Source organism: Girardinichthys multiradiatus, chromosome Y (assembly GCF_021462225.1).
Source record: "Girardinichthys multiradiatus isolate DD_20200921_A chromosome Y, DD_fGirMul_XY1, whole genome shotgun sequence".
NCBI lineage: Eukaryota > Metazoa > Chordata > Actinopteri > Cyprinodontiformes > Goodeidae > Girardinichthys > Girardinichthys multiradiatus.
The window spans coordinates 12746494-12759006 of NC_061818.1; positions in this window are offsets into that span (position 1 = coordinate 12746494).

Here is a 12513-nt window from a genome sequence, read left to right on the forward strand (position 1 = left end):
CAGTAAGGCGATGGTATTAGGACAAAATAGAAAGGTGTGAGACGAGCTCTGACATTATTGAACAGCATAAACTCTGCACACACATGGAATGAATTCACACAATTTCTTAAAATACAAGAATTTATTAACAAAAATAAGTCAACTCAAAGTCAAACATATTTCAATCAACAAACTCTTTACTATGCTAAAACAACCCAAACTAAACTACCAAGCAGAATTAAAGAATAATGAAGACTAATGGACTATGTACAATATAAACAAGTTGATTAAAGATGATTAGAAATCATGACCAAAAGAGTGATGCAATACTACCATGCAATGTTTATGTTTGAGAACCAAGGATTATCTTGAAGAATCTGGAAGTGAAGTTAAGTTAGTCTTGGAAATAACTTAGGCAACAATGAGCAAACGTTTAGACAACCATTCACAATGCAAGATCAGATAAAATATTTATTAAAATATATATTTTATGATTTGCTGAATAAAACCAACCTTCTGGATGACCAACTCTCAACAGTGTTTAATTAGCTGCCTTTATTTATTAAAATAATATTTAAAGAAATATTATTAAGGAAATAGTAAAATAATATTTAAGGAAATATTATTTTGATCCAGTTTGAAGAGTTATGTCTGTTTGCCAGCAAAGAGACATTAGCGCGCTGTGTCCCTCCTTCCAGATCCGCCGGGGGACCAGTGTGGAAGAGACAGAAGCTTTGCAAAAGCGGGGTTTTATTCAAAACAGTGACATAACGGAAAGTCCACTATTACCCCTTTTCCTGGCTGTGCTGGAAGTAGGTTAATGCGGTTTATTTTGAAAGTTCCAGAAAAGTTCGTACTGGACTTTCATGTCCCAATGGCTGTGGTCCCAACCCCTGTAGGATGCAGCAGTTCAGTTCTCCAACAGCTTAATGCATGGTGTGGGAGACATTGTCCAAGAGTGAGGTTATTTTTGCCAGTTCTACTGTCTCCCACTGCCTGCATTAGGTCAAAGATTGTTCTGTTACAGAAAGTTGTTTTAAAATTACCTATCTGCTTTAAAAGAAAAAAAAAATAGAAAATCTGTCTGGAATATTGCTTTTGTTTCATACTTTCAATGCTTTTAGGTATTCTGGCTTCTGACTCTTTTAATATGCATGCAGTAGTTTGTAGATTTAAGGCAGACATCCCAAGCTGCACTTACATGTTTGGTCAATCAATCATCTGTCAACACAAAAACTAGCTGGTCAACGTATAAGCTATTTGGTATTTCAAACGAAAGTGTAGTTTCTCATGTTGATGAAAGGATCATTACATTCAACAAATGCTTCCCTGTGTTTTTTGCACTGCTTACCAAACATGTAGCATCATGTGTTGTGATGTCGCTTTGTGCATTGAGGGTCAGCAGCTGTACATCTTGTTTCAGCTGATAGTGGAGCTGGATAAGAGAGGGAGACATGATCCAAAAAGCCTCCATGCTCCCATCTGCTCACATCCTGCTCCTATTGGGACCAGGTGGGCTGTTTTTCACATCTGATAGTAAACCTCACATTATACCAGGACATTTCTGCATAATTTTAGAAAATCTTTGAAAACTCCGAACCTGGACTCAGACACAGTTGTGCATTGGAGCACTGATCTCAATCCCAGCTAAAACCTTTAATTTCCTACTAATGTGAGAAGTAAGAATTTCCTTGCAGTGTACTGGTTGGACTAGTGGATATGAGCTCATGTCCCTAACCAACCCGAGCAGCTGTTGCTTTCCCAAAGTCAAAAAGATTAGGGTTTCATTACGCAAGAGGATATGAGAGCAGCATGATCTTTGTGTTCAGCAGCAGAAGCAGTTCATTCTACAGCAACTATCAGGGCCACATTTTAAAAAAAACCTCCCTGCTGTGTTCCCCACCTGACTTCCGCCTGCTTTATGTTCCTTACAATGAAAATCACTGCAGTGTTGCCACAGCAGACAACCAAAGTTCCTACATGTTTTCATATATTATAATACATACTTCCAGAGTAAAAATCCTAACTTGTTTTACATTTTAGAGAATGGAATAGGGAATAAAGTCTAGAAATAGAAATATTTTCCCTTACACTATTATCTTATTCTATTATTATCCAAATCTGGAAAATCCTTGAATAATATTCCTGACTTTTTTCCAGACAGTAAAGGAACCCTGGAAGTCAGCAGGCTCCTGTCTCCTGATATGTCTCCAACATGTCCATCGTAGCGCATAAATCGCTCACAGATGTGACATAGACAACAGAAGCACAAAGACAACAAGGCTTTGTGTGGATGAGTGGGGCCTGACGGTGCGAGCGGACAGTTTTGTCTGTTTGTCAGGGTTTACACAACATACAAGCTGCAGAACAAACCACTGCCATCATCATTGAGACAATCCGGCCTTCTGACTGCCAGCCAAACGGCCCAACAGATCCATTTAATCCAGCTAAAAAACAGCCTGCTTACTGGGGGTGTTTTTCCTGGCTCGATATCAGAAAGTTTCAACTTACGTAGCGCAGAGGAAGTTTTTAGATTTCAGCACTGAGATTTTATAACAACAATGATTTGGAAACGCTTTTTTATTTTTACATTTTTCTTTAACAAAAATCCTAGATACAAAAAACAGTCAAGGTGAAAAGAAAGTACACCCACTTTGAATTTTAGGGTCTTACAAGATTATATTAAATATTATATCTTCTCAATTAAAGATTGAACCGAAGTGAAAATGGTGTTTGTGGAAAAAGTACACACCCATGATTGAATATCTTTACCCTTAACAGCAATAGCTTAAAGTAGTCACTTTTTGTATGACCTGATCAGTCCCTCACATCTTTACGAAGGATTTTTTGCCCACTCTTCTTCAAAACATCGCCTCAGTTCATTTGTTTCTGCATAGCTCTATTAGAGGACCAGTGTTAGGTATTATTTAGTCAACTCAGAGGTAAGAACGATACAGTCAGAGTTACTTGTGACAAGGGTAGCCCACTTTGCAGTGAAACTACAAAGTTTTGACACCCTATCTCTTTATTTATATACACAGTTCAACAGACAGTTCAGACAGGGTGTGTGTGTGTGAGACGGAAAGGAGGCTGGTTCACACAGAGATAACAATGATCTCACACACACAGGGAGGAAGGCATAGTGCAGGTGCCTTGCAACCCAAGGTTTTTACATGAGTGATAACAAGTTTTTGCACCCATCCAACAGTCCCTCCTTTTATCACAAGTAAAAACATTTAATATAAAAACGAGTAAGAAAAATACTTTGTATGAGCGAAAACCCACGGACGGTAAACAGATTATATTTGTGGGAAATACTCATACGGCCCCGCCGCCCTCGGCGACCATTAAAAGTTAAATGTTGATTAATACTTGAAATCATAAAAATAAAATAATGATACTTGAAATCATAAAAATAAAATAATGATACTTGAAATCATAAAAATAAAAGAATGATACTTGAAATCATAAAAATAAAAGAATAATACTTGAAATCATAAAAATAAAAGAATAATACTTGAAATCATAAAAATAAAAGAATTAAAAAATCTGCCCTGTTTATGTCATCATTGTACTTTTTCTCATTTCACTTAAGCAACAACTTCTTCCGATTTTCTGCTGTGAGGTCATTTTATGAAATACAATGTATGAGTACACTCAGGCTTTTGATGTGATTTATTTACAACATGTCATCATAATCGTCCCCTTCATTTTTGTGTATTTCTACTTAGTTCAGTGTTGCATATGCCACCATGAACAATACCAGAAATTCTGTAGGAATGGATGTGCGTCATGTCTTTCCGTCAGTGGTCTGAGATGGGTCCCGTCTGATGTCCATCTCTTCTGGTTCGGTATCACCTCCTGTGGATCCTGCTTTAGATAGAGAAAGAGTCCTGCTACCAGAATTAAGCTCAGGCTTATCAGTCCTGTCCACAAGTTACAGAGAGCCATTTTATAATTGGGCGCAGATCAGCTGTTTTCTTCACCGGTTTGAGACGCTGGGCCATCTTTGAACCCGGACTTCCTCTGCTACCCCGTCGGTTGGTTTGGCTCCTGTAACGGCAAAACTGGCTTACAGTGGCTTTTATGGATCCAGGAAGGCCTCTCTGCTATTTTCAGAGCTGTGGGCGTTGTCAGGAGCACTTGAAACGGCCCTTTCCACCAAGGAGTGCTCCAATCCTTCCGGTGGAGTGTCTTAATCAGGACCAGGTCTCCAGGCCTCATTCTGTGGGATAGGAGCAGAGATTATCGGCAGACCACTGGACATTTGTTCTTCTTTTGTCTGCAACATTTTATTCATCCACTCAGCTAATGAAGGTTCCTGTTGTGCTTTCTCTATTTCATTCATGTCAGAGGGCAGAGAAAACGGTCTGCCATGTACTATTTCTTTGAGAATACAAATCCACATCAGCAACTTGGTGTCACGTGATCTCAGACTCAGAATATAGTGGGTGGAGTTATACAATGATGTACAGTAGGTGGCAAATGGAGTAAGACCAGTTTGATTTGGAGTTATTCTCATCCATAATTTAACCAGGGATAGGCATCCGGGCCATGACCTCCCTGTTTCTTCCATTGTTTTCCTTAATCTTTAACTGAAACCCTAATGCATTAGAACTTAGATCTATTAATTTATTTACAAAATGAGTTCCATTATCTGACCTTATAATCTGTGGGATACCATATGTGGGGAAGAAATGTGTCACTAGGTTCATCTATTACAACTAGGCAATATTTCTTCCCCCGTGTTTGCAACAAATTATGCATGATCTGCAAAAATGATTTGCATAGTCAGAAATATTTATAGTGTAGCATTAATGCTTTACCAGATGTGACATATTCCCCCCTTGACACGTGGGTCTTCCCAATGTGTCACTGTAGCCGCTGTGTTGTATAACTTTTTTGGGAGGATTTGTTTATCTTCTATCTGATAGATGTCATCTTTTTTCTGTGCTCCTCTCTTTAGCCAGGCCTTTATTTCTGTCTTGGTTGCTGACTGTTGGGCGTCTTTCAGCACGTCTGTGTCTATAAATAGCAGATCTGACATTTTCTCTTTAATAGGTTGAAATGAGTTAGTTCTGTCCCTGATGATGTTTTAAAACCTCTATTTTGCCAAATCTTAGCATGGTGATGTACTGATCCGAAAACGTATTGGCTGTCTGTGTATATAGTAAGTATTTGTCCCTCATGTAATTCACATGCTCTTACTACAGCATATAATTCTGCTGTTTGGGCTGAGCATGTATTGGGTAGAGATTTAGCTTCTATTATCCTATCGATGGTTGTTACTGCATAACCAGCTCTATTCTTTCCATATTCATCTTTAGATGCTGAGCCATCTACAAACACAACACATGAATCTGGTATAAGGATTTGAGAAATGTCTTGTCTGGGTTTGGTGTCTTCTTCAACTTTTGCTTTATAAGAATGTGGTTTTCCATCTTCTGCAGTAGGTATTAGAGTACTTGGATTTAAAGGGCACATCTTTTTAGAGTTATGTTTGGCTGTGATAATAATAGTGATGTCAGTGTGATATGTCTTGCATGTAGCGTCAGGTGCTTCTCTTAATATTCCTGACTTCAACATATCTTGTATTACTGGCTTAGTATCTTCTTCAGCTTCTGGCTTTAAGGGGTATTGGCGGACTGATGGCCTTTTTTCAGATATTAGTTTAACCTTGTATGGTGGGAACCCCTTTATAAGTCCTACATCAGTTGATGATTGGGACCACAGTTCAGGTGGGACAGCAGCTAGGGCAGGATGCATGTTGCTCTCAGCTAAGCCCTGTATTTGTCCCTCTGCCTCATCTAAATGTATCCTTGGATGGACTTTGACTGTCCACGCCAGAATGAGCTTCCAGATTCCTGTATTAGGATCTACCTTTGACAGCGTCAGTGCTGTTCCTGCAGAGGTTTAAAGCCTCTGTTTTTCCAAATTCTTATTATTCTTTTTTATTATATTTTATAAAGTAAGTCCTTATTACATTTAAAAATGAGATCACTATTTTTGGTAGTTGCTATTATTATAAATAATGCTTGGTTTAGTTCTTATTAAAAATAAAAAATAAAAACTCACTCACTGATGAACACAAAAAATGAAGGGCATATTATATCTTATAATCTTAGTTTATCTTACCCAGTTTTATAGATACAACATACAGTTTCAGTCAGCTTTGTATTTAGTTCAAGTAACTAAAGTTTGTTTCAATTAACTCAAGTTTTATCTATTTCAGTCCAGTCCAGTAATTCTGTTAAGGTTCATTTCATCTTATGTTAAGTTTGAGTCTAATTCAATCATTTTGAACCTGACTGGAAAAAGTCTAAACATCTGTTAAAATCTTTTTGTTTTACCATAGAGAACTGACCTAATATTATTATGGTAATGTTGAGGACTCTAATTTTTACATAACATGAAACAGACATTTATTTCACAAAAACAGAAAGTCAAACACAGACATTTGGCCACATGAAAGTTTAAATAACCTGTTTGTAAAAGAATTAGGAAAAATTGAAGACGGGTCTATGAACTTTCTTATGGTTATCAGTATTTTCAGTAGAGGTAGAACCTTTGCCATCTTTAAATGATTTTTTGAAAAAGATTCTGGAAACCTTATTAAGATATAAATTTGGCAAAGATCATCAGAACATCAGACCTTTATTAGCGCTTTTAAGGTCCATCAAAGATGCATTACAATGAAATCAGTCATTCCCATTCACACACATTCACACACTACTTACTTATTTCTCTGTCAGAGTCATTTTATTTGCAAAAATGTTAACATAATTTGACTTCTATTATTCTTAAAATGCACATTGTTTCCTCATAACCCCTTTTGTTTCCACAAGGTCTGTTTTGAACGCTTCAAATTTTTTTTTTTTTTTATTCACCAAGAATCAATAAGGTGGTCTTAGTGGGTCCACATTAAAGGTGTTATCTGTTGGGTGTCATGTTATCATTGTCAGGTCAGTGAGGTTCATAAGTCAGTCAGAACCTTGGTCATTTGGTCTGTGCTCATAATGTTTCATAGATCCATCCTATGATTAGTCAGCAAAACGTCCACCTATAGGAGAAAAAATGATTGTTAATGAATGAGCTGCATTTCCTAGGAACACTGTCTTTCTCCTGGATGAGCATCACCTGTTGAAAAACTTTCATCATTGTTTGTTTCACATATTCAATCAGATCTTTATATTATATCAGTAGGTGAAGTTGTTAGTATCTCATGTAGACTGACATATACTGTTGCATTTGGAGAAGATCTCAGATTAAATAAACTTAGTTAGAGCTTCAATCCAGGTTCATTTTGTGTCTGCAGACTTTAGCCAATTTTTCTTTTCTTTCTTTTTTTTTTTTATACATAAAGAGCAAGATTCAAAACATTTTCAAAAGGCAGATTGTGGCAGAATGTAAACAAAACTGTTTATTGATTGACAAAATAACATTCAAGCACACAATCACCATATTAAAAGGCTCTACTTCTAGAGAATCACTAAACTTCTGGGGTCCGGTTTTGGCCCGCGGACCTTGAGTTTGACACATGCAGAGGTAGAGTTACAATTTTTTTCAGACCTTTCAGCAGAGACAGGCTTCTGCTGTTTGCAGAAGTTTTATCTTTGTTTTCAGGCAGCTGCATCTCTTTGTCAAGGTCGTTTCACAGAGCTGAAATTGAACTTCTCTCAAAGAGGAAAAATCAAGAATGCACACAATCTGAGCCAAATATGGAATTATTTCCCTGTAAAATGAATCTTTTGCATTTTATCATGATATTGTTGGTAGTATAACACCATAGAATGATTTTTAAAGCACCTGTTTCTCACTAATGCTTGCCTACAAAATATTTTACTCTCAGATTACTTCTTTAACAACATTCTGTTCTCTCTTCTCTAGTCATTGTTCACTGGGTTGTCCAGTTGGACAGTTTCCATGTTGTCCACATTGTCACCTCCTCTTTTAACTTCTTTTACCACGTCCTCTAAAACCACCTCTTAGTCTTTATAATTTGGGGCTACCTTGGTATTCTAAACTGGGATGGGTGGCAGTCCGCCCCCTTTATTTGTTTTCAGTTAAGCTGAAAGTTTTTTCCTGTGCTTTTCTTAAGGCCTCAGTATTATGGCTATGTCAGTTAAAAGCTGCTCTTATTGTTGTTTTTTTTTATTCATCTTTTTGTTTTAATCTGTTTATCAACTGTGAGCACTCAGGGACTGAAAAGTCCCCTTTGAAATTATAATCTGGCAAGGTTTTTTATTGTCTCTTGAATCTTTTGAATGCATAATCTCCAGTTTAAGATCCCCGTGTAGTTTTAGGATTTCAGTGATAATTAAGTTACCTGAAAATCCGTATTTTTATGCCATCGTGTACATATTTCTGTTAAATCAGAGATTTTTCTCTGTTCTTCCCCCATTGTTCTTTGTTATTTTTCTCTTTTTAGTTTTCATTATTGCTAATTTTAGATCCCCTTGTAATTTTAAGACATCCTTTGTATCTAATTTGCCCAAAAACCCATGTTTTTTATTTTTTATTCCATCTATGACAGATCATACCTGCTCCTTTTACATAGTTCTCCATAAACTTTACCTCCCCTTCTAAGTCAATTAGTTTACTTAGTTTCTTCCCCATTATGTTTTATGTTAGTTTAATTGTAGTATAAATGTCCCAGATAAAAGGTCACTGGCATGAGACTTTAAGGAGAGGACATTAACACGCCCTTCTACTGCAACTAATTCGCAGCGGTGTTAATTTTCTGGAATGAAATCCGACCTGAATCTCCAAAGTCACCAGTACGTAGTTTTAATCTGAGCAAAAGAAAACACAGGACTAGCAGAATCCTGCTGATTCTATTAAAATGCTTAGTCCTCCATATACACACACAACACAGTCACACAGTTAGTTTCAGGTACCTTGTAATTTTTCTAAGTTAACTTGGTGTTATTTTATGAGCTCAATTTACTCCGTTCTTTTTACTTGTATAGCGCTTATTCCATTCCCTCGCAGGGGAATAACCCTTAGTCGTTTTATTTGGCCCCCTTCTTGGAGGGGCCCTACCTTAATTTGTCACTATCCCTTTCACGGTGGAATAAAACCATTCGAATGCAGCGTCCTTACCGGCGACGCACTACCAACGACTGTTAAGTACTTTTCCTATGAACTGTATTTTAAAACTGTCTCACCTCGGAGTTGACTTCTTGGTGACTCTCTGGACCCTGTGAGAGTCACCCCGCGCAGAGGAAGGCAATAAACCACTGGCCAGGTGTGAATTCACACACACCGGGACTTTCAGCCACTCCGGCTAAAGGAGGCTGTGCAGCGGTGCTTCGCTCGACGTCAGGCTTCCCCCACGGATCCCAGAGTCACTGTTAAAGCAAAGAGAAATAAGGTTATTGAATTAATCCGGCTCGAAGGACCAATAAATGTTAGGTATTATTTAGTCAACTCAGAGGTAAGAACGATACAGTCATAGTTACTTGTGACAAGGGTAGCCCACTTTGCAGTGAAACTACAAAGTTTTGACACCCTATCTCTTTATTTATATGCACAGTTCAACAGACAGTTCAGACAGGGTGTATGTGTGTGAGACGGAAAGGAGGCTGGTTCACACAGAGATAACAATGATCTCACACACACAGGGAGGAAGGCATAGTGCAGGTGCCTTGCAACACAAGGTTTTTACATGAGTGATAACAAGTTTTTGCACCCATCCAACAACCAGCAAAATAATTTAATCAGACCTTGGACTTTGACACTTTCCAACACTTTGCTTCTTTTTCTTTTTATGGATTGTGTTGGAGATTTGCTGTTGTGTGTGTTCTGAAGCATTGTCCTGTTGACTAGTTATCAAAAAAGCGAATGCAGGACAACAAGGATGCTTATTAAGGAACGTTGTGGGACACATTACCAACACTATTATGATGTCATTAATTTTTATTTAACAAAGATCTCACATTAAATTAATCAATCTCTGCTTTGCCTGTTAGTACAAAACAATGAATTAGCACAAGTTTGAAGAAAATTTTACAAGCTTAAAGTTAAAGTTTAACACTGGTAATGTTGGCTGCTGTTACCTTGTCTGTCTGGCAGTCATCTCTGGGTTTGAGTTAAAGTGAGTCTATAGATCAGCAGGCGGCTTTTTCAGCTGTGCGTTTCTTGTGCGACTCACTTTTACAGTGTTGCTCCACATTGTGCTCGCCTCCGTGTGAAATTGAAAAATAACTTTGACAAACATCATAAAAACCCTCAGAGATCAACTTTCACTGGCCTCACCCAGTTATGAGCTGTTTCTCAATCTTTGTTGTAGATGCATTTTCTTTTTCTTTACATACTTTCCATTATATTCTGCATACAGATGTAAGCTATATAAGTTTTATTTTACTACCATCGTGGTGCGCAGGTTGGTCATGACATGGGATGCTGCTGCGTATTTTGATTGACAGCTGATGCGGCTCTGTGATGATGACCACAGCCCTGCTTTCTTTACATTTTGAAAAAGCTATTATAATAATTAAATTATCAGAATTTGACCCAGTCAAATGCGGGACATTGTTTCTGTTTAGGGACACCGGGACAGGAGAAAGGGATAAAGGGCCTAAAATTAATAATGATATTTAAAAGATGCTTAAAAAACATTGACCCAGACCATGCAAATGGCCTTTATCATAACATCACATTGAGCTGAAATCACCTCTTATTTCCTTTTATTGAGGTTGTCAAAATGCAATTTCTATAAGGCTGTAATGTGAAAGTGCTTATTTAGATGCATGTCAATACCTGCAAAATAATGAATGATCTTGTTCAGTCAGTGATGTCTTTAATTTGACACATTGCTTTAGTTAAGACAAGATCTGAAATGAATACACGTGTACTACACTCCCCCACCCCTGATGATATTACAATAGGGGAATGTCTGTGAGCTCTCCCTGCTGAGTCATTGTGGAAAAAGACTGCGACACTATGATGGACTGACTGATGGACACACAGAACCAGCACCAAGTGAAGTTCCAGTAGTTTTATTTGTGCCTTCATGCACCAGTGTTAGAGACACAATAGAACTTATTTAGCCAGATTGAGCTGGTCATAATTGTGAATTTAAAGCAAGGAACCACCGAGATATCCAAACTTTACACTAAAGAATCAGAGTGACCTCCTTGGGGAGACCGAACAGCTTGGAAGCTGAAACGCTGACAATTCTTTCAGATGAAAGAAGGAGGGCCAAGAACTGATGACACTTAGAGGTAAGTTGATTCCAAAAAAGTAAAGAGTTGTCTGATCCATCTGGAAGAACTCTAGTTCTGGAGTCAGAAACTGTCAGGCTTTAAAGGTTTTTCTTGTTCCGAATGTTTCTATTTTTGCTCTCAGAACGTCCTCTAGATTAAAGACAGATATATAGAAATTCAAACTATGCATTGAAAGGTAAACTTTGAGTTTACCTTTCAAAGCCAGAAAGACAAGTATTTTGATAAAGATACATCTTTAATTAGCTACTGGCACTCTGAACCTTCATTGTTAGTTCCTTTCAGAATTTCCCTTTAAGAAGTTACAGTTTATGTTTGTTAAGTGTTTTTTTGTTGTTGTTGTTGTTGATTAATCATTGAAAAATATTAATATTGTTACTACAAAGCAAATTTGTGACTCCTTTACTGACTAGATCCAGTTAAATAATTAAAATGTTAATATTACGATTTTGAGAATAAATATATTTTATAATTTATTTCTCTCATTTTTGTCTAATAAGTAAAGCTTGTTGAAAAAGAGAATTTGCTCTTTCAGATCAGGAAAGTAATATGTTTTAATAATGAGACTGAAATATACATTTAAATATAAGGGTATGCCAATTGTGAAATAATAACTTAGTATAACTAGTAGTTTAGTCTTTTCAATGACTGCAAGGTGTCCAGGTCCGTTGCAAAACAATCCAAAAGCATCACACCTTCACTTCCATGATTAAAAGTTGGTTTGAGTGTTATATGCTGATGTATCCTGCTTGGTTTGCCTGAAACATGCGGCTGTGCATTATAGGCACACATCTGTACCTTTGAACAGATCAGACCAAGTCTTGTAGTTAATTCAAATGCACCATGGTGAATCTTAAATCTATTCTTTTTATGAAGAACTATAAACTTTCTCCTGGCAATCCTTCCCTGTTAACCATCCCTTTTAAATCTTTTTTGTAGTTAAACAGTCATGACTTTTAACATTTAACATGAAAACTGAATCCTATTAATGTTTGCAGTTGCTTCCCGCAGGTTATTGCCTTTTAGCCTTGCCATTGTGTCAACACACTTAGATGCTCTTGACCAACTGACAAAGCTTATTTTCTACCGTGGTGATCAGTTGATAAGGTTTGTTTGATTTGCAGTTATCAGCTGCTACCTTCCCTTCTAAATCCTTTGAAATCACCAAAGGGGAACTTAATTTTTGTAGTCATGTATGCAATCATTATTCATGAAAAATGTTGGTGGCAGTATCATGCTATGGGGATGTTTTTCCTTCAGTAGACACAGGAAGGCTGGCCAGAGTTGATGGATAGGGTAATGAAGCTAA